Source organism: Triticum aestivum, chromosome 4B, assembly GCF_018294505.1.
Source record: "Triticum aestivum cultivar Chinese Spring chromosome 4B, IWGSC CS RefSeq v2.1, whole genome shotgun sequence".
NCBI lineage: Eukaryota > Viridiplantae > Streptophyta > Magnoliopsida > Poales > Poaceae > Triticum > Triticum aestivum.
This window is the reverse complement of record NC_057804.1, coordinates 303771641-303794400: the sequence shown is the minus strand read 5'-3', so window position 1 is coordinate 303794400 and position 22760 is coordinate 303771641.

Genomic DNA, 22760 nt, shown 5'->3' with positions numbered 1-22760 from the left:
TACCACTTGGGCTCAAAAGAAGGATGTCATGCGGGCACGCTTTGTACCAACCTACTACAACCGCGATCTCTTCAAGAAGCTACAACTCCTCAAGCAAGGAACAAAGAGTGTTAAAGAATACTACAAGGAAATGGAGATAGCCATGATTTGAGCCAATGTCACGGAAGATGATGAGCAAACAATGGCACGTTTCTTGAATGGACTCAATCATCCCATCAAGAAGATTGCCGATTTCCAACCCTATTCCAACCTCATTGAGCTCGTACATCAAGCAACCAAGGCGGAACGTCAAGTGCAAGAAGACTTCAAGTACGCCAAGTACTCATCCAAGAGCTACGGCTTCTCCAACACCCAAGCTTCAACGACTCCTCCAACATCTACATCAACCAAACCTTCTCAAAGCAACGACGACAAGTCAAGTTACAAGAAAACTTCGACAAGTTCAAGTCGTCTTCCTCCTACGACAAGCAACTTCAAGCCGCGTGCTTAATCATCTACTCCAACCGATGAGACCGTCAAAACAAGCTCCTTCAAGTGTTTCACTTGTGGCGGTCGAGGCCACAAGTCCTACCAATGCACGAACAAGTGCACCATGATCCTCAACGACGACGGCACATATGACTCAATGAGTGAAGAGGAGATGGAAGCCCTTGAGCAAGTGCCATGTACCGGCGCGTGAATGAGGATGAAGATGATCAAGTCTTTTGTGATGAGGATTCGAGCCCCGCTCTCGTTGTCTCCACAGTCTTGACACTTCAACATCAACAAGAAGAAGACCAACGATGCCACATCTTCCACACTAAGGCTGGCATCAATGGAAGGTCCGTTAAGGTCATCATCGATGGAGGTAGTTTCCACAACTTGGCAAGTGAAGAACTATGTTCCAAGCTTCAATTGGTCAAGAGGAAGCACCCGCACCCCTACAAGGTTCAATGGCTAAGTGATTCTGGCACTATACGAGTCGAGCAGACGATCCAAGTATCCTTCAAAATTGGTGCCTATGAAGACACTTTGGAATGTGATGTGGTCCCCATGACCGTTTGCCACCCCCTTCTTGGTCGACCATGGCAATTCGACCGTGGTGTCATCCACAATGGCCATACCAATCACTATAGCTTCAAGTTGAAAGGGAAGGAATATGTGCTACGACCTATGTCTCCTAGTCAAGTGATAGCCGACAAGCAAGCCACCAATCATGGAAAGACGAGTGAAAGAGTGACACACCCAAAAGTGAGTGAGAGCCACAAGCCAAATGATGAGGACATCAATACAATTGTTACACCCACAGCCCCTGCTGCTATACATACTGGACCAATTACTAGAGCTCGTGCACGCCAACTAAATTACCAGGTACTTTCGTTTCTTGGTAATGATTCTAATGTTCATGAGAATATGATGCTGCCTAAATTGGATACATTTGTTTTGCTTACAAATGAAGGGCCTAGCTTGGAGAAGGATGAACATTGGAGCAAGAACAAGCATGGAGATGATGGCATGCGCAAGGGGAACAAGAACGGAGTTACAAGTGATGATTTCAGGACATTGAAGCCACCATAATGGGTGCATGAAGCCTTGGACGAAATATACAAGATGCCACTTCATAAATTTCGTCCCGAGGCTATTTTAGGTGCTGCGTCACCTTATTATTGGGCCAGGCCCATGTAATTTCGAAATACATAAGTATAGGCTATTTTTAGAGTCCGTATGTGTGGGGAAACAAGAGATAGGGTTGATTTCGGACCCCTCCACCAAGGGCCACGAAATTCCCCCCCCCTCTTCCTCCATATATACAGCCCTTAGGGCATCGTTTAGACTTTGGGTTTTGTTTAGATTAAAAGTTCGCCATAGCTGCAACTTCGCGTACTTCGTTTGTGTTCAACGACCAGACAAAGGCGTCACATAACCCCACCTTGATCAATAAAGCTTTCATCTTATATTCGCAATCTCCAGATTGCAATCTCAGTTTCTTGCTTGTTCTTCGTTTGCTCGCAAGAAACAGACCCTCGTGGTCAGGTTGATCGTGCTCCGGCGTGGTCAATAACCTCTCGCAGTTGGTTTAGCGATTGCTAAGGCGCGACGTCCTCGCACGTTCGTAGTCGGATCGTCAAAGTCGACTTCCACCAAAGCGATATCCATCATCTCATCGAAAGACGGGACACCTTTGCCTCTATCAAGTGGTATCAGATTTCCAGGTTGCTCGGTGAGATTTTACAGTTTTTCGTAGTTTAGATCGAGCATGTTCTTCATACCTACAGTCCACGAAAAAGCCACAAAAAAAATTAGGGTTAGTTCATCATATCCGAACCAATCTGAGCCTTTGCATAATCTTTTTAGGGTTTTGCTTTGTTGAATTTGTGGTTGCATCGTCGTGTCTAGTTGCTGGTCTTAGAGTCTAGTCTTTTAGAGTTTCGAGTTCTGGTCATAAGTTGTCACGCCGCCGCCGCACCATCATCATCGCCCCTGCCATCTACCACCACCGCTTATCCGCCACCGCTCCGAATCCGTATCCATATACCACCACCGATCCATATCCATATACTACCACCGCTACCACCACCGCTGCCATATACCACCACCATATATCCACCACCAATCCGAGTTCCTTGCATATTAGGTTTGTTTTCGAGATCCATCTAGATTCGGATTCGTGTTTCCTTGCCGGAGTAGGTTTCGGAAAAAAAAAGAGTCGGGTAGCCACGCTCCGTTTAGGCCCAAAAATTTTCGAAAACGCATTTTTCGAAAAACTTTCTGGCTATCCTATTTTTAGGTGTTTCTGAGTGTTTTGAGACAGGTGCCATTATAGGAAGTTTTTTTTGACCTGTTTCCAGTTTTTGGGTTCGGGCAGTCGAAAAAAAAAATTGGTCGAAAAAAAAATTTCACGCCCATCCTGTCAGTTTGACCTAGGAACAGTTTTGAGACACTCGCCATTATAGTGATTTTTCGCAAAAAAAAAGCAGCGCAAAAAAAAAGAGCGCAAAAAAAAAGCGAAAATTTTTTTTCAGAGTGTGCTTTTCCCTTGTTTACGTGTCGCGCCGTGATTTTGTTGGTGTTCTAGGCTCGCGTCTCTAGCACAGTCTTGCCTAGGACCAGCACAGTACCGTCGTTGAGCGTTTATTCAACTTTGCATCTCTGAATTGATTATTGCTGACCCTTTTTGCTACCATACTATAAGCCTTCCCAGCTCCACATACATCTACGTCGTGTGTTTGACTCTCCCTGGTAATCGCTCTATCCAAGCTTTGAGAGTTTTTGACTACAACGGTTGCCGATCACCGCCTGCTGCTGGGTAAGAACTGGTAAGAATTTGAGATTTGCTTGACGGATTTGTGATACACCACCACCACTTCTTAGTAGTCTGTAGGATCATATTCTTGTGTGTTTCTATTGCTGCTAACCATGCCAGGATCACAAGCCGACGAGATTGACTGGGAGAACTTATCGAACAAGGAGCTTCATGATAAGTTTCAGCAAATGATGACTGAACAGGTACAAGATGTGCTGAACAATTTTGAAGAGGCCATGGAGAAGATCACTGGCCTTGAGAAGACGTTCGAAACAAAGCTCGATAACAGATTTAATGAACTGCTTGCGCGTCTTCCACCACCGGCTGCACCTGTCGCACCTCTGCAACAACAACAACTACGCCCCCTTCCGAATCAGTATGGACGAGCACAGCGTGTTCCTATTGTGACAGGACAAAATTCTGGTGCCGCTGTTACTGCTCTTGGTGTTTCTTTGGTTCCTGCTACTGCTCCTGCTGGTACCCAGGGGGATGATGAGTATGCGGGCGATTATGAGGATGAGGTTGATCAAAATCAGATCTACGAGCAGCCACCAGCACTACCACCAGCAGGTCGACCTCAGGTATATATTCGTAATGGTAGGCCTGCACCACCACCTCAGGTACGAGATGATGTCCATATTCCTAAACTGAAATTGAATATTCCACCATTTGAGGGTAGATATGTTCCTGATATATATCTTACTTGGGAGTTAGAAACTGAACAACGATTTACATGTTTACAATATCCTGAGGAGAGACGAGTTGCTGCTGCTGTTTGTGCTTTCACTAGTTTTGCATGTGTATGGTGGTCTGAACATTGTAGATTATATCCTATTCCAACTACTTGGGCTGCTTTGAAAACTGCTATGCGTACGCGTTAGGTTCCACCATATTATCAACGTGAATTGCTTCAAAAATTGCAGCGTTTAAGACAAGGGAAAAATTCTGTAGAAGAATATTATCAGGAATTACAAACTGGCATGATTAGATGTGGTATTGTTGAGGAGAATGAAGCTATGCTTGCACGTTTTCTGGGTGGATTAAATAGAGAGATTCAGACCATTCTAGACTACAAGGAGTATACTAATATCACTCGTTTATTCCATCTTGCTTGTAAAGCTGAACGTGAAGTGCAGGATCGACAAGCATTGGCGCGAACTAACTTTTCTGCAGGCCGACCTTCATCATGGACACCGCGTGCATCTTCTACTTCAACTGCACCAGCACCTCAATTAGGTGCCTCCTCCAGTCGTGATACAAGAAAATAGGCACAACCACCATTATCTGCCAAGAGCGCACCTGCTGGGCCTGCACGGAGTTCTTCTTCTTCCATGGCATCAACAGGGCACACAAGTGATATTATTTGTCGTCATTGTAAGGGAGGAGGTCATTATGCGAGGGAATGCAAATCTCCGTGTGTGATGATTGCTACCGCGGATGGTGGATATGAGTCCGCTAGTGACTATGATGAGGAGACTTTGGCTCTTATTACACGTGAAGAACACGGTGGAGATGATTCTGATCATGAGACACAATACATGGCTCCTAAAGACGCTGACAGGTATGAATGTTTAGTTGCTCAACGTGTTTTGAGTGTGCAGGTCACACAAGCTGAGCAAAATCAGAGGCACAATTTGTTCCATACCAAGGGAGTTGTGAAGGAACGTTCTGTGCGCGTCATAATAGACGGAGGGAGCTGCAACAACTTGGCTAGCATGGAGATGGTGGAGAAGCTTTCTCTCACCACAAGACCACATCCACATCCTTACTACATCCAATGGTTCAACAACAGCGGCAAGGTTAAGGTAACACGTACTGTTCGTGTGCATTTTAGTATCTCTACATATGCTGATTATGTTGATTGTGATGTGGTACCTATGCAAGCATGTTCCTTATTACTTGGTAGACCATGGCAATTTGATAAAAACTCGGTACACCATGGTAGAAACAATCACTATACTCTTGTTCATAAGGATAAAAATATTACTTTGCTTCCTATGACTCCTGATTCCATTTTGAAAGATGATATTAATAGAGCTAATAAAGCACAACAGGAGAAGAATAAGAGTGAAAATCAGATTGTGGCAAAAGAATTTGAGCAACAAATGAAGCCTAATAATAAACCATCTAGTGTTGCTTCTGAAATTAAATTGAAAAGTGCATGTTTATTTGCCACCAAATCTGATATTGATGAGCTAGATTTCAGCAAATCTGTTTGCTATGCTTTTGTGTGCAAAGAGGCATTATTTTCATTCGAGGACGTGCCTTCCTCTTTGCCTCCTGCTGTCACTAACATTTTGCAGGAGTTCGCTGATGTTTTTCCACAAGACGTGCCACTGGGATTACCGCCTATTCGAGGGATTGAGCATCAGATTGACTTAATTCCCGGTGCTTCACTGCCAAACCGTGCACCATACCGTACCAATCCAGAGGAGACGAAGGAGATTATGCGTCAAGTACAAGAGCTTCTCGACAAAGGTTATATACGCGAATCCCTTAGTCCTTGTGCTGTTCCTATTATTCTAGTGCCGAAAAAGGATGGTACATCACGTATGTGTGTTGATTGTAGAGGCATTAATAATATTACTATTCGTTATCGTCATCCTATTCCTAGGCTAGATGATATGCTTGATGAATTGAGTGGCTCTACAATATTCTCCAAAGTTGATTTGCGTAGTGGCTACCATCAAATTCGTATGAAATTGGGAGATGAATGGAAAACAGCATTTAAAACTAAGTTTGGATTATATGAGTGGTTAGTCATGCCTTTTGGGTTAACTAATGCACCTAGTACTTTCATGAGATTAATGAACGAAGTTTTACGTGCTTTCATTGGACGATTTGTGGTAGTTTACTTTGATGACATACTGATTTATAGCAGATCTTTGAAAGAACATTTGGAACATTTACGTGTTGTTTTTATTGCTCTACGTGATGCACGTTTGTTTGGTAACCTTGGGAAGTGCACCTTTTGCACCGACCGAGTATCTTTTCTTGGCTATGTTGTTACTCCACAGGGAATTGAGGTTGACAAAGCCAAGATTGAAGCTATTGAGAGTTGGCCGCAGCCCAAAACGGTCACACAAGTGAGGAGTTTTCTTGGCCTCGCTGGATTCTATAGGCGTTTTGTGAGAGATTTCAGCACCATTGCTGCACCTCTCAACAAGCTTACAAAGAAGGATGTGCCTTTTGTTTGGGGTACCGCACAGGAAGAAGCCTTCACGGTATTGAAAGATAAGTTGACACATGCTCCTTTACTCCAACTTCCTGATTTTAATAAGACTTTTGAGCTTGAATGTGATGCTAGTGGAATTGGATTAGGAGGTGTGTTATTACAAGATGGCAAACCTGTTGCATACTTTTCTGAAAAATTGAGTGGGCCTAGTCTGAATTATTCTACTTATGATAAAGAATTATATTCTCTTGTTCGGACTTTAGAAACATGGCAACATTATTTATGGCCCAAAGAATTTGTTATACATTCTGATCATGAATCTTTGAAACATATTAAAAGTCAAGCTAAACTGAATCGTAGACATGCTAAATGGGTTGAATTCATTGAGACTTTCCCTTATGTCATTAAACACAAGAAGGGAAAAGAAAATGTTATTGCTGATGCATTGTCTCGTCCCTATACTATGCTTTCACAACTTGACTTCAAAATATTTGTTTTGGAGACCATCAAAGATCAATATGTGCATGATGCTGATTTTAAAGATGTAATGCAGAATTGTAAAGAAGGAAGAATGTGGAACAAGTTTGTCGTTAACGATGGATTTGTGTTTCGTGCTAACAAGCTATGCATTCCAGCTAGCTTCGTTCGTCTTTTGTTGTTGCAGGAAGCGCATGGAGGAGGATTAATGGGACATTTTGGCGTGAAGAAGACGGAGGACGTACTTGCTACACATTTCTTTTGGCCAAAGATGAGACGGGATGTTGAGCGTTTTATTGCTCGATGCACTACCTGTCAAAAAGCTAAGTCACGACTCAATCCTCATGGTTTATATATGCCTTTGCCTGTACCTAGTGTTCCTTGGGAGGATATATCTATGGACTTTGTTTTAGGTTTACCTCGAACAAAGAAGGGGAGGGATAGCATATTTGTTGTCGTGGATAGATTCTCGATAATGGCACACTTTATACCATGTCATAAAAGCGATGATGCTGTTAATGTTGCTGATTTGTTCTTTCGTGAAATTATTCGCTTGCATGGTGTGCTAAATACTATTGTTTCAGATCGTGATACTAAATTTCTTAGCCACTTTTGGAGATGTTTATGGGCTAAGTTGGGGACTAAACTGCTTTTTAGTACTACTTGTCACCCCCAAACTGATGGACAAACTGAAGTAGTCAATAGAACGTTGTGTACTATGCTTAGGGCTGTTTTGAAGAATAATAAGAAAATGTGGGAGGAATGCTTGCCTCATATTGAATTTGCTTATAATCGTTCATTGCATTCTACTACTAAGATGTGCCCTTTTGAAGTTGTGTATGGTTTCCTACCTCGTGCACCTATTGATTTGTTGCCTCTTCCATCTTCGGAGAAGGTTAATTTTGATGCTAAACAACGTGCTGAATTGATTTTAAAAATGCATGAGTTAACTAAGGAAAACATTGAGCGTATGAATGCTAAATATAAACTTGCTGGAGATAAGGGTAGAAAACATGTTGTGTTTGCACCTGGAGATCTTGTTTGGTTACATTTGCGTAAGGATAGATTTCCTGATTTGCGCAAATCAAAGTTAATGCCACGTGCTGATGGTCCCTTTAAGGTGTTAGAGAAAATAAATGATAATGCATATAAACTTGAGCTGCCTGCAGTTTTTGGGGTTAGTCCCACTTTTAACATTGCAGATTTGAAGCCTTATTTGGGTGAGGAAGATGAACTTCCGTCGAGGACGACTTCATTTCAAGAAGGGGAGGATGATGAGGACATCAATACAATTGTTACACCCACAGCCCCTGCTGCTATACATACTGGACCAATTACTAGAGCTCGTGCACGCCAACTAATTACCAGGTACTTACGTTTCTTGGTAATGATTCTAATGTTCATGAGAATATGATGCTGCCTAAATTGGATACATTTGTTTTGCTTACAAATGAAGGGCCTAGCTTGGAGAAGGATGAACATTGGAGCAAGAACAAGCATGGAGATGATGGGATGCGCATGGGGAACAAGAACGGAGTTACAAGTGATGATTTCAGGACTTTGAAGCCACCATAATGGGTGCATGAAGCCTTGGACGAAATATACAAGATGCCACTTCATAAATTTCGTCCCGAGGCTATTTTAGGTGCTGCGTCACCTTATTATTGGGCCAGGCCCATGTAATTTCGAAATACATAAGTATAGGCTATTTTTAGAGTCCATATGTGTGGGGAAACAAGAGATAGGGTTGATTTCGGACCCCTCCACCAAGGGCCACGAAATTCCCCCCCTCTTCCTCCATATATACAGCCCTTAGGGCATCGTTTAGACTTTGGGTTTTGTTTAGATTAAAAGTTCGCCATAGCTGCAACTTCGCGTACTTCGTTTGTGTTCAACGACCAGACAAAGGCGTCACAGAACCCCACCTTGATCAATAAAGCTTTCATCTTATATTCGCAATCTCCAGATTGCAATCTCAGTTTCTTGCTTGTTCTTCGTTTGCTCGCAGGAAACAGACCCTCGTGGTCAGGTTGATCGTGCTCCGGCGTGGTCAATAACCTCTCGGAGTTGGTTTAGCGATTGCTAAGGCGCGACGTCCTCGCATGTTCGTAGTCTGATCGTCAAAGTCGACTTCCACCAAAGCGATATCCATCATCTCATCGAAAGACGGGACACCTTTGCCTCTATCACCAAATTTGAGCGCCTCTTCGCCTAGAGAGAAAAACCTCATCCTATTTGCCACCAAAAGTGAGATAAGAGAAGTGTGTGAGAATCCATCGAGTGTGATGCACTTCGTTCTTGTGTGCAAAGATGGAGAGCCAACAACTAACACCTCTGACGAGTTACCTTTGGTGTTTCAATCTCTTTTGTAGGAATTCAAAGATGTTTTCCCCGATGAGCTACCTCCGGGTCTACCTCCAGTACGAGGCATTGAGCATCGAATCAACCTCATCCCCGGAGCGCTACTTCCAAACAAAGCTCCATATCGTGTCAATCCCAAAGAAACCAAGGAGATTCAATGGCAAGTACAACAACTCATCGACAACGGTCATGTACGCGCAAGCTTAAGCCCATGTGCCGTTCCCGTTATACTTGTACCTAAACCCGATGGAAGTTTCCGCTTGTGTTCCGATTGTAGACCCATTCCTCGCTTAGATGATGTGCTTGATGAACTTAGCGGAGCCAACTTTTTCTCCAAAATTGATCTTAAAAGTGGCTATTATCAAATCCGCATTCAAGAAGGTGATGAATGGAAAACCGCTTTCAAAACAAAATTTGGCTTATATGAGTGGTTAGTGATGCCTATGGGTTTGTCGGAGGCACCCAGAACTTTCGTGCGTCTTATGCATCATGTGCTTAGACCTTACATTGGAGTCTTCGTTGTGGTTTACTTTGATGATATCCTTGTGTTTAGCAAAACCATGAAAGAGCACATTAATCATGTTAAATCTGTGTTGCAAACCCTCCGAAAGGAAAGACTTTATGCAAACTTGAAATAATGCACTTTTGGCATTGACAAAGTGGTTTTCTTGGGTTTTGTTGTCTCTTCCAACGATGTCCATGTTGATGAAACTAAGATTGAGGCAATTAAAACTTGGCCCCAACCCACCAATTTGCAACAAGTGAGAAGTTTTCTTGGTCTTGCAGGATTTTACCGCCGCTTTGTGAAAAACTTTAGCACAATTGCCGCTCCTTTACATGCTTTGAGTAAGAAGAATGCACCTTTTGTTTGGGGATCTTTGCAATCCATCGCTTTTGATGAGCTCAAGTCTTTGCTTACTCATGCTCCGATTCTTGCTTTGCCCAACTTTGACAAAACTTTTGAGGTTCATTGTGATGCAAGTGGTACCGGAATTGGCGGAGTTTTAACACAAGAAAAATGAGCCATTGCTTATTTTAGTGAAAAACTCTCCGGTGCTCAACTTAATTATCCCATCTATGACAAAGAATTGTGTGCTTTAGTGTGTGTGCTACATGTTTGGGAACATTATCTTAGACCTCATGAGTTTGTCATCCATACCGATCATGAAACGCTTAAGTACTTAAAAGCTCAAACTAAATTGAACAAGCGTCATGCCAAATGGAGTGAATTCATTGAATCTTTTCCTTATGTGATCAAGTACATTAAGGGTAAAGAAAATGTTGTTGCGGATGCACTTTCACGCATATGCCTGCTTGTCACTCAACTTGAGTTGAATGTTATTGGTTTTGAGCATATAAAAGACTTGTATGAGCATGATCATTCTTTTGCTATTCCTTATGCTAAGTGTTTGACACACACCTCTTGGGAACGATGCTACATAAAGGATGATTATCTTATGAGAGCTAACAAACTTTGCATTCCCGAGTCTTCTCTTCGTCTGCTCCTTTTGCAAGAGGCTCATGGAGGCGGACTAATGGGACACTTTGGACGCGACAAGACTTTCGCCACGCTCTCCAAGAACTACTTTTGGCCCAAGATGTTTCGTGATGTCTCACGCTTCACCAACCGTTGCTCCACATATCGCAAAGCTAAGTCAAAAGCTCAATCCCATGGTCTTTACATGCCCCTTCCTATTCCTTATCAACCTTGGGAAGACATTAGCATGGATTTTGTACTTGGTTTGCCTAGAACTCAAAATGGCAAGGATTCCGTCTTTGTTGTTGTGGACCGATTTTCTAAGATGGCACATTTCATTCCTTGCAACAAGATAGACGATGCTTCACATATTGCCAATCTCTTTTGTAGGGAAATCTTGCGACTTCATGGCGTACCAAAAACGATTGTCTCGGATCGTGACATCAAGTTCTTGAGTTACTTTTGGAAGACTCTATGCGCCAAGCTCGGAATCAAGCTATTGTTCTCTTCGTCATGCCATCCTAAAACTGACGGCCAAACGGAGGTGACGAACCGTACACTCTCCACTCTACTTTGCGTGTTGATCAAGAACATCAAGGAGTGGGAGGCGTGTCTACCCATAGCCGATTATGCCTACAACCGTGCAAGACATTCCACGACTGGCAAGTCCCCTTTCGAGGTCGTCTACGGCTTCAACCCTTTGTCCCCATTGGACATTCTACCTCTTCCTCTACAAGAGCGAACCAACCTCGACGCAAGTGCTCGTGCAAGCTACATCAAGAAGATGCATGAAGATACAAGGCACACCATCGAGCGCCAAGTACAATGACTAGCGACCAAACTCAACATCAACAAGCAACCCATGGTATTCAACATTGGCGATCTAGTGTGGCTACATCTTCGCAAGGACCGCTTCCCCAACGAATGCAAGTCCAAGCTTCTACCACGCGCCGATGGACCTTTCAAGGTTCTAGCACGCTACAACGACAACGCCTACAAGATCGACCTACCATGAGGCAAGTACAACATGAGCGACATCTTCAACGTCAAGGACCTCGCACCTTTCCATGGTGATGCACCTTTTGATTCGAGGTCGGATCTCTCCCAAGGGGGGAGATGATGCGGAGCATCCCTCGCTCATCCCCATGGACATGCCTACATCTCCCTCAACACCTCTTGGACCCATGACACGAGCCAGAGCTAAGGCTATTGAAGATAAGGTGAACTCGCTCCTCTCCGAACTTCCTATCCCTACTCACGAGACATGGCTACTACCTTATTCGGAAACTCTGTGTGTTATCAGGTGCCTGGAAGCGAGCCACGGAACAACTACGTACAAGAGCCAAGACGGCAAGGACCCCAAGCATGATGGACAAGGAGAAGAGCTGCAACAGAAGCTACAGGCATCGGACGTCCGACCCTGTCCGGACGTCCGACCCTGTCCGGACGTCCGACGAGTCCCAGGACACGGACGACCGGACCCTCCGGACGTCCGGTACCAGGCCACCCGAACCGAATCTACGGATGTCCGAGATGCTCCGGACGACCGGACAACCAACACCCGAGCCAAAACTACGGAACACCGACAGCCTCCGGACGTCCGGCTCCTCCAGAAGCTTCGGACGTCCGACCATCTACGGACGACCGACGCGCCTACACCAAAGCTGAAACTACGGATGCCCGAGCGTGCCCGGACGACCGGACCGTCCCGAGCCTCCGGACGTCCGACGCCTTCCGGACGTTCGACTCCTCAGTGACCGAACGTGCGGGCTGGAGCCCTTGTACCCCTTCGGTTTGACTTCCATTCGCACTAAGACTATAAATAGGACGCCCCCATCTCCTTTCGAGGGTAGCATAGGTTTAGCTCGTATTTTGTGTGAGAGCCTTGCTCATCCACTTGGCTACTTTTCCTCGGAGCTCGGGACCTCTTTGGAGAAGATCCCCCAAGCGGATTCAAGACCCCTTTCGAGGGAAGACCATCAAGACCTCCGTACGGAGAAGAACTGTTCCTATGTATCCTTACCTTAGTTGATCGTGGATCTTATGTTACTCTATGTTGTCGGTGATCTAGCACTCGTGTTGATGAGGACATGACTACCTTGGATATGACCAAAAATATTGCATATATGCATATTTGTCAGGTGATTTCTAGTGCAAACTATTCAATAATCTATTTATGTTATCCAGAACAAAAATACTTCACACACTTTTGTGTTTTGTCTAATTGCAGGTGTATGGGACATTTGTACAATCCACATATGAAGATAAGGAAGAAAGAGATGTTTATTTGCTGTCCAAAAAGTTCTCTCACGTCACTTTTGGCCCAAGAGAAGATAGAGTCCAAGTCTCTCACGTTCTGGATTCAGATTCGGACTGCACAGACACACCTGACTCAAAACGCACACAAGTTTTTCATACGGACTCCGAATTGGATGATTCTTTTTTTGTTGAGCGATTGCCAGGGGATCGTACGTATACACGGTGTAGAAATATGTGGAGCTGGGTTGGCTATATATGGTAGTCATTACCGCCTATTCGAGGGATTGAGCATCAGATTGACTTAATTCCCGGTGCTTCACTGCCAAACCGTGCACCATACCGTACCAATCCAGAGGAGACGAAGGAGATTATGCGTCAAGTACAAGAGCTTCTCGACAAAGGTTATATACGCGAATCCCTTAGTCCTTGTGCTGTTCCTATTATTCTAGTGCCGAAAAAGGATGGTACATCACGTATGTGTGTTGATTGTAGAGGCATTAATAATATTACTATTCGTTATCGTCATCCTATTCCTAGGCTAGATGATATGCTTGATGAATTGAGTGGCTCTACAATATTCTCCAAAGTTGATTTGCGTAGTGGCTACCATCAAATTCGTATGAAATTGGGAGATGAATGGAAAACAGCATTTAAAACTAAGTTTGGATTATATGAGTGGTTAGTCATGCCTTTTGGGTTAACTAATGCACCTAGTACTTTCATGAGATTAATGAACGAAGTTTTACGTGCTTTCATTGGATGATGTGTGGTAGTTTACTTTGATGACATATTGATTTATAGCAGATCTTTGGAAGAACATTTGGAACATTTACGTGTTGTTTTTATTGCTCTACGTGATGCACGTTTGTTTGGTAACCTTGGGAAGTGCACCTTTTGCACCGACCGAGTATCTTTTCTTGGCTATGTTGTTACTCCACAGGGAATTGAAGTTGACAAAGCCAAGATTGAAGCTATTGAGAGTTGGCCGCAGCCCAAAACGGTCACACAAGTGAGGAGTTTTCTTGGCCTCGCTGGATTCTATAGGCGTTTTGTGAGAGATTTCAGCACCATTGCTGCACCTCTCAACGAGCTTACAAAGAAGGATGTGCCTTTTGTTTGGGGTACCGCACAGGAAGAAGCCTTCACGGTATTGAAAGATAAGTTGACACATGCTCCTTTACTCCAACTTCCTGATTTTAATAAGACTGTTGAGCTTGAATGTGATGCTAGTGGAATTGGATTAGGAGGTGTGTTATTACAAGATGGCAAACCTGTTGCATACTTTTCTGAAAAATTGAGTGGGCCTAGTCTGAATTATTCTACTTATGATAAAGAATTATATGCTCTTGTTCGGACTTTAGAAACATGGCAACATTATTTATGGCCCAAAGAATTTGTTATACATTCTGATCATGAATCTTTGAAACATATTAAAAGTCAAGCTAAACTGAATCGTAGACATGCTAAATGGGTTGAATTCATTGAGACTTTCCCTTATGTCATTAAACACAAGAAGGGAAAAGAAAATGTTATTGCTGATGCATTGTCTCGTCGCTATACTATGCTTTCACAACTTGACTTCAAAATATTTGGTTTGGAGACCATCAAAGATCAATGATGAGGACATCAATACAATTGTTACACCCACAGCCCCTGCTGCCATACATACTGGACCAATTACTAGAGCTCGTGCACGCCAACTAAATTACCAGGTACTTTCGTTTCTTGGTAATGATTCTAATGTTCATGAGAATATGATGCTGCCTAAATTGGATACATTTGTTTTTCTTACAAATGAAGGGCCTAGCTTGGAGAAGGATGAACATTGGAGCAAGAACAAGCATGGAGATGATGGCATGCGCAAGGAAAACAAGAACGGAGTTACAAGTGATGATTTCAGGACTTTGAAGCCACCATAATGGGTGCATGAAGCCTTGGACGAAATATACAAGATGCCACTTCATAAATTTCGTCCCGAGGCTATTTTAGGTGCTGCGTCACCTTATTATTGGGCCAGGCCCATGTAATTTCGAAATACATAAGTATAGGCTATTTTTAGAGTCCGTATGTGTGGGGAAACAAGAGATAGGGCTGATTTCGGACCCCTCCACCAAGGGCCACGAAATTCCCCCCTCTTCCTCCATATATACAGCCCTTAGGGCATCGTTTAGACTTTGGGTTTTGTTTAGATTAAAAGTTCGCCATAGCTGCAACTTCGCGTACTTCGTTTGTGTTCAACGACCAGACAAAGGCGTCACAGAACCCCACCTTGATCAATAAAGCTTTCATCTTATATTCGCAATATCCAGATTGCAATCTCAGTTTCTTGCTTGTTCTTCGTTTGCTCGCAGGAAACAGACCCTCGTGGTCAGGTTGATCGTGCTCCGGCGTGGTCAATAACCTCTCGGAGTTGGTTTAGCGATTGCTAAGGCGCGACGTCCTCGCACGTTCGTAGTCGGATCGTCAAAGTCGACTTCCACCAAAGCGATATCCATCATCTCATCGAAAGACGGGACACCTTTGCCTCTATCACATATGCTGATTATGTTGATTGTGATGTGGTACCTATGCAAGCATGTTCCTTATTACTTGGTAGACCATGGCAATTTGATAAAAATTCTGTACACCATGGTAGAAACAATCACTATACTCTTGTTCATAAGGATAAAAATATTACTTTGCTTCCTATGACTCCTGATTCCATTTTGAAAGATGATATTAATAGAGCTAATAAAGCACAACAGGAGAAGAATAAGAGTGAAAATCAGATTGTGGCAAAAGAATTTGAGCAACAAATGAAGCCTAATAATAAACCATCTAGTGTTGCTTCTGAAATTAAATTGAAAAGTGCATGTTTACTTGCCACCAAATCTGATATTGATGATCTAGATTTTAGCAAATCTGTTTGCTATGCTTTTGTGTGCAAAGAGGCATTATTTTCATTCGAGGACGTGCCTTCCTCTTTGCCTCCTGCTGTCACTAACATTTTGCAGGAGTTCGCTGACGTTTTTCCACAAGACGTGCCACCGGGATTACCGCCTATTCGAGGGATTGAGCATCAGATTGACTTAATTCCCGGTGCTTCACTGCCAAACCGTGCACCATACCGTACCAATCCAGAGGAGACGAAGGAGATTATGCGTCAAGTACAAGAGCTTCTCGACAAAGGTTATATACGCGAATCCCTTAGTCCTTGTGCTGTTCCTATTATTCTAGTGCCGAAAAAGGATGGTACATCACGTATGTGTGTTGATTGTAAAGGCATTAATAATATTACTATTCGTTATCGTCATCCTATTCCTAGGCTAGATGATATGCTTGATGAATTGAGTGGCTCTACAATATTCTCCAAAGTTGATTTGCGTAGTGGCTACCATCAAATTCGTATGAAATTGGGAGATGAATGGAAAACAGCATTTAAAACTAAGTTTGGATTATATGAGTGGTTAGTCATGCCTTTTGGGTTAACTAATGCACCTAGTACTTTCATGAGATTAATGAACGAAGTTTTACATGCTTTCATTGGACGATTTGTGGTAGTCTATTTTGATGATATACTGATTTATAGCAGATCTTTGGAAGAACATTTGGAACATTTACGTGCTGTTTTTATTGCTCTACGTGATGCACGTTTGTTTGGTAACCTTGGGAAGTGCACCTTTTGCACCGACCGAGTATCTTTTCTTGGCTATGTTGTTACTCCACAGGGAATTGAAGTTGACAAAGCCAAGATTGAAGCTATTGAGAGTTGGCCGCAGCCCAAAACGGTCACACAGGTGAGGAGTTTTCTTGGCCTCGCTGGATTCTATAGGCGTTTTGTGAGAGATTTCAGCACCATTGCTGCACCTCTCAACGAGCTTACAAAGAAGGATGTGCCTTTTGTTTGGGGTACCGCACAGGAAAAAGCCTTCACGGTATTGAAAGATAAGTTGACACATGCTCCTTTACTCCAACTTCCTGATTTTAATAAGACTTTTGAGCTTGAATGTGATGCTAGTGGAATTGGATTAGGAGGTGTGTTATTACAAGATGGCAAACCTGTTGCATACTTTTCTGAAAAATTGAGTGGGCCTAGTCTGAATTATTCTACTTATGATAAAGAATTATATGCTCTTGTTCGGACTTTAGAAACATGGCAACATTATTTATGGCCCAAAGAATTTGTTATACATTCTGATCATGAATCTTTGAAACATATTAAAAGTCAAGCTAAACTGAATCGTAGACATGCTAAATGGGTTGAATTCATTGAGACTTTCCCTTATGTCATTAAACACAAGAAGGGAAAAGAAAATGTTATTGCGGATGCATTGTCTCGTCGCTATACTATGCTTTCACAACTTGACTTCAAAATATTTGGTTTGGAGACCATCAAAGATCAATATGTGCATGATGCTTATTTTAAAGATGTAATGCAGAATTGTAAAGAAGGAAGAATGTGGAACAAGTTTGTTGTTAACGATGGATTTGTGTTTCGTGCTAACAAGCTATGCATTCCAGCTAGCTCCGTTCGTCTTCTGTTGTTGCAGGAGGCGCATGGAGGAGGATTAATGGGACACTTTGGCGTGAAGAAGATGGAGGACGTACTTGCTACACATTTCTTTTGGCCAAAGATGAGACGGGATGTTGAGCGTTTTATTGCTCGCTGCACTACATGTCAAAAAGCTAAGTCACGACTCAATCCTCATGGTTTATATATGCCTTTGCCTGTACCTAGTGTTCCTTGGGAGGATATATCTATGGACTTTGTTTTAGGTTTACCTCGAACAAAGAAGGGGAGGGATAGTATATTTGTTGTCGTGGATAGATTCTCGAAAATGGCACACTTTATACCATGTCATAAAAGCGATGATGCTGTTAATGTTGCTGATTTGTTCTTTCGTGAAATTATTCGCTTGCATGGTGTGCCAAATACTATTGTTTCAGATCGTGATACTAAATTTCTTAGCCACTTTTGGAGATGTTTATGGGCTAAGTTGGGGACTAAACTGCTTTTTAGTACTACTTGTCACCCCCAAACTGATGGACAAACTGAAGTAGTCAATAGAACGTTGTCTACTATGCTTAGGGCTGTTTTGAAGAATAATAAGAAAATGTGGGAGGAATGCTTGCCTCATATTGAATTTGCTTATAATCGTTCATTGCATTCTACTACTAAGATGTGCCCTTTTGAAGTTGTGTATGGTTTCCTACCTCTTGGACCTATTGATTTGTTGCCTCTTCCATCTTCGGAGAAGGTTAATTTTGATGCTAAACAACGTGCTGAATTGATTTTAAAAATGCATGAGTTAACTAAGGAAAACATTGAGCGTATGAATGCTAAATATAAACTTGCTGGAGATAAGGGTAGAAAACATGTTGTGTTTGCACCTGGAGATCTTGTTTGGTTACATTTGCGTAAGGATAGATTTCCTGATTTGCGCAAATCAAAGTTAATGCCACATGCTGATGGTCCCTTTAAGGTGTTAGAGAAAATAAATGATAATGCATATAAACTTAAGCTGCCTGCAGATTTTGGGGTTAGTCCCACTTTTAACATTGCAGATTTGAAGCCTTATTTGGGTGAGGAAGATGAACTTCCGTCGAGGACGACTTCATTTCAAGAAGGGGAGGATGATGAGGACATCAATACAATTGTTACACCCACAGCCCCTGCTGCTATACATACTGGACCAATTACTAGAGCTCGTGCACGCCAACTAAATTACCAGGTACTTTTGTTTCTTGGTAATGATTCTAATGTTCATGAGAATATGATGCTGCCTAAATTGGATACATTTGTTTTGCTTACAAATGAAGGGCCTAGCTTGGAGAAGGATGAACATTGGAGCAAGAACAAGCCTGGAGATGATGGCATGCGCAAGGGAAACAAGAACGGAGTTACAAGTGATGATTTCAGGACTTTGAAGCGACCATAATGGGTGCATGAAGGCTTGGACGAAATATACAAGATGCCACTTCATAAATTTCGTCCCGAGGCTATTTTAGGTGCTGCGTCACCTTATTATTGGGCCAGGCCCATGTAATTTCGAAATACATAATATAGGCTATTTTTAGAGTTCGTATGTGTGGGGAAACAAGAGATAGGGTTGATTTCGGACCCCTCCATCAAGGGCCACGAAATTCCCCCCTCTTCCTCCATATATACAGCCCTTAGGGCATCGTTTAGACTTTGGGATTTGTTTAGTTAAAAGTTAGCCAACGCAACTTCGTGTACTTCGTTTGTGTCCAACGACCAGACCAAGACCGCTTTCGGATCCCCACCTTTATCAATACTTCATACATATTTGCAATATTCAGATTGCGTTTATCATATTCTTGCTCGTTCTTCGATTGCTTGCAGGAATAGACCTTCGTGGTCAGGTTGATCATGCACCGGCGTGGTAATAACCTCTGGAGATTGGTTTAGCGATTGCTAAGGCGCAACGTCGTGCACGTTTGTAGTCGGATCGTCAAAGTCGTCTCCACCAAATCGATAGTTACCATCTCATCGAAAGATCGGGACACCCCCGCCTCTATCAGGAGGGGTCCGAAATCAACCCTATCTCTTGTTTCCCCACACATACGGACTCTAAAAATAGCCTATACTTATGTATTTCGAAATTACATGGGCCTGGCCCAATAATAAGGTGACGCAGCACCTAAAATAGCCTCGGGACGAAATTTATGAAGTGGCATCTTGTATATTTCGTCCAAGGCTTCATGCACCCATTATGGTGGCTTCAAAGTCCTGAAATCATCACTTGTAACTCCGTTCTTGTTCCCCTTGCGCATGCCATCATCTCCATGCTTGTTCTTGCTCCAATGTTCATCCTTCTCCAAGCTAGGCCCTTCATTTGTAAGCAAAACAAATGTATCCAATTTAGGCAGCATCATATTCTCATGAACATTAGAATCATTACCAAGAAACGAAAGTACCTGGTAATTTAGTTGGCGTGCACGAGCTCTAGTAATTGGTCCAGTATGTATAGCAGCAGGGGCTGTGGGTGTAACAATTGTATTGATGTCCTCATCATCCTCCCGTTCTTGAAATGAAGTCGTCCTCGACGGAAGTCCATCTTCCTCACCCAAATAAGGCTTCAAATCTGCAATGTTAAAAGTGGGACTAACCCCAAAATCTGCAGGCAGCTCAAGTTTATATGCATTATCATTTATTTTCTCTAACACCTTAAAGGGACCATCAGCACGTGGCATTAGCTTTGATTTGCGCAAATCAGGAAATCTATCCTTACGCAAATGTAACCAAACAAGATCTCCAGGTGCAAACACAACATGTTTTCTACCCTTATCTCCAGCAAGTTTATATTTAGCATTCATACGCTCAATGTTTTCCTTAGTTAACTCATGCATTTTTAAAATCAATTCAGCACGTTGTTTAGCATCAAAATTAACCTTCTCCGAAGATGGAAGAGGCAACAAATCAATAGGTGCACGAGGTAGGAAACCATACACAACTTCAAAAGGGCACATCTTAGTAGTAGAATGCAATGAACGATTATAAGCAAATTCAATATGAGGCAAGCATTCCTCCCACATTTTCTTATTATTCTTCAAAACAGCCCTAAGCATAGTAGACAACGTCCTATTGACTACTTCAGTTTGTCCATCAGTTTGGGGGTGACAAGTTGATAGAGGCAAAGGTGTCCCGTCTTTCGATGAGATGGTGGATTTCGCTTTGGTGGAAGTCGACTTTGACGATCCGACTACGAACGTGCGAGGACGTCGCGCCTTAGCAATCGCTAAACCAACTCCGAGAGGTTATTGACCACGCCGGAGCACGATCAACCTGACCACGAGGGTCTGTTTCCTGCGAGCAAACGAAGAACAAGCAAGAAACTGAGATTGCAATCTGGATATTGCGAATATAAGATGAAAGCTTTATTGATCAAGGTGGGGTTCTGTGACGCCTTTGTCTGGTCGTTGAACACAAACGAAGTACGCGAAGTTGCAGCTATGGCGAACTTTTAATCTAAACAAAACCCAAAGTCTAAACGATGCCCTAAGGGCTGTATATATGGAGGAAGAGGGGGGAATTTCGTGGCCCTTGGTGGAGGGGTCCGAAATCAACCCTATCTCTTGTTTCCCCACACATACGGACTCTAAAAATAGCCTATACTTATGTATTTCGAAATTACATGGGCCTGGCCCAATAATAAGGTGACGCAGCACCTAAAATAGCCTAGGGACGAAATTTATGAAGTGGCATCTTGTATATTTCGTCCAAGGCTTCATGCACCCATTATGGTGGCTTCAAAGTCCTGAAATCATCACTTGTAACTCCGTTCTTGTTCCCCTTGCGCATGCCATCATCTCCATGCTTGTTCTTGCTCCAATGTTCATCCTTCTCCAAGCTAGGCCCTTCATTTGTAAGCAAAACAAATGTATCCAATTTAGGCAGCATCATATTCTCATGAACATTAGAATCATTACCAAGAAACGAAAGTACCTGGTAATTTAGTTGGCGTGCACGGGCTCTAGTAATTGGTCCAGTATGTATAGCAGCAGGGGCTGTGGGTGTAACAATTGTATTGATGTCCTCATCAGGCTAAGTTGGGGACTAAACTGCTTTTTAGTACTACTTGTCACCCCCAAACTGATGGACAAACTGAAGTAGTCAATAGAACGTTGTCTACTATGCTTAGGGCTGTTTTGAAGAATAATAAGAAAATGTGGGAGGAATGCTTGCCTCATATTGAATTTGCTTATAATCGTTCATTGCATTCTACTACAAAGATGTGCCCTTTTGAAGTTGTGTATGGTTTCCTACCTCGTGCACCTATTGATTTGTTGCCTCTTCCATCTTCGGAGAAGGTTAATTTTGATGCTAAACAACGTGCTGAATTGATTTTAAAAATGCATGAGTTAACTAAGGAAAACATTGAGCGTATGAATGCTAAATATAAACTTGCTGGAGATAAGGGTAGAAAACATGTTGTGTTTGCACCTGGAGATCTTGTTTGGTTACATTTGCGTAAGGATAGATTTCCTGATTTGCGCAAATCAAAGCTAATGCCACGTGCTGATTGTCCCTTTAAGGTGTTAGAGAAAATAAATGATAATGCATATAAACTTGAGCTGCCTGCAGATTTTGGGGTTAGTCCCACTTTTAACATTGCAGATTTGAAGCCTTATTTGGGTGAGGAAGATGAACTTCCGTCGAGGACGACTTCATTTCAAGAAGGGGAGGATGATGAGGACATCAATACAATTGTTACACCCACAGCCCCTGCTGCTATACATACTGGACCAATTACTAGAGCTCGTGCACGCCAACTAAATTACCAGGTACTTTCGTTTCTTGGTAATGATTCTAATGTTCATAAGAATATGATGCTGCCTAAATTGGATACATTTGTTTTGCTTACAAATGAAGGGCCTAGCTTGGAGAAGGATGAACATTGGAGCAAGAACAAGCATGGAGATGATGGCATGCGCAAGGGGAACAAGAACGGAGTTACAAGTGATGATTTCAGGACTTTGAAGCCACCATAATGGGTGCATGAAGCCTTGGACGAAATATACAAGATGCCACTTCATAAATTTCGTCCCGAGGCTATTTTAGGTGCTGCGTCACCTTATTATTGGGCCAGGCCCATGTAATTTCGAAATACATGAGTATAGGCTATTTTTAGAGTCCGTATGTGTGGGGAAACAAGAGATAGGGTTGATTTGGGAACCCTCCACCAAGGGCCACGAAATTCCCCCCCTCTTCCTCCATATATACAGCC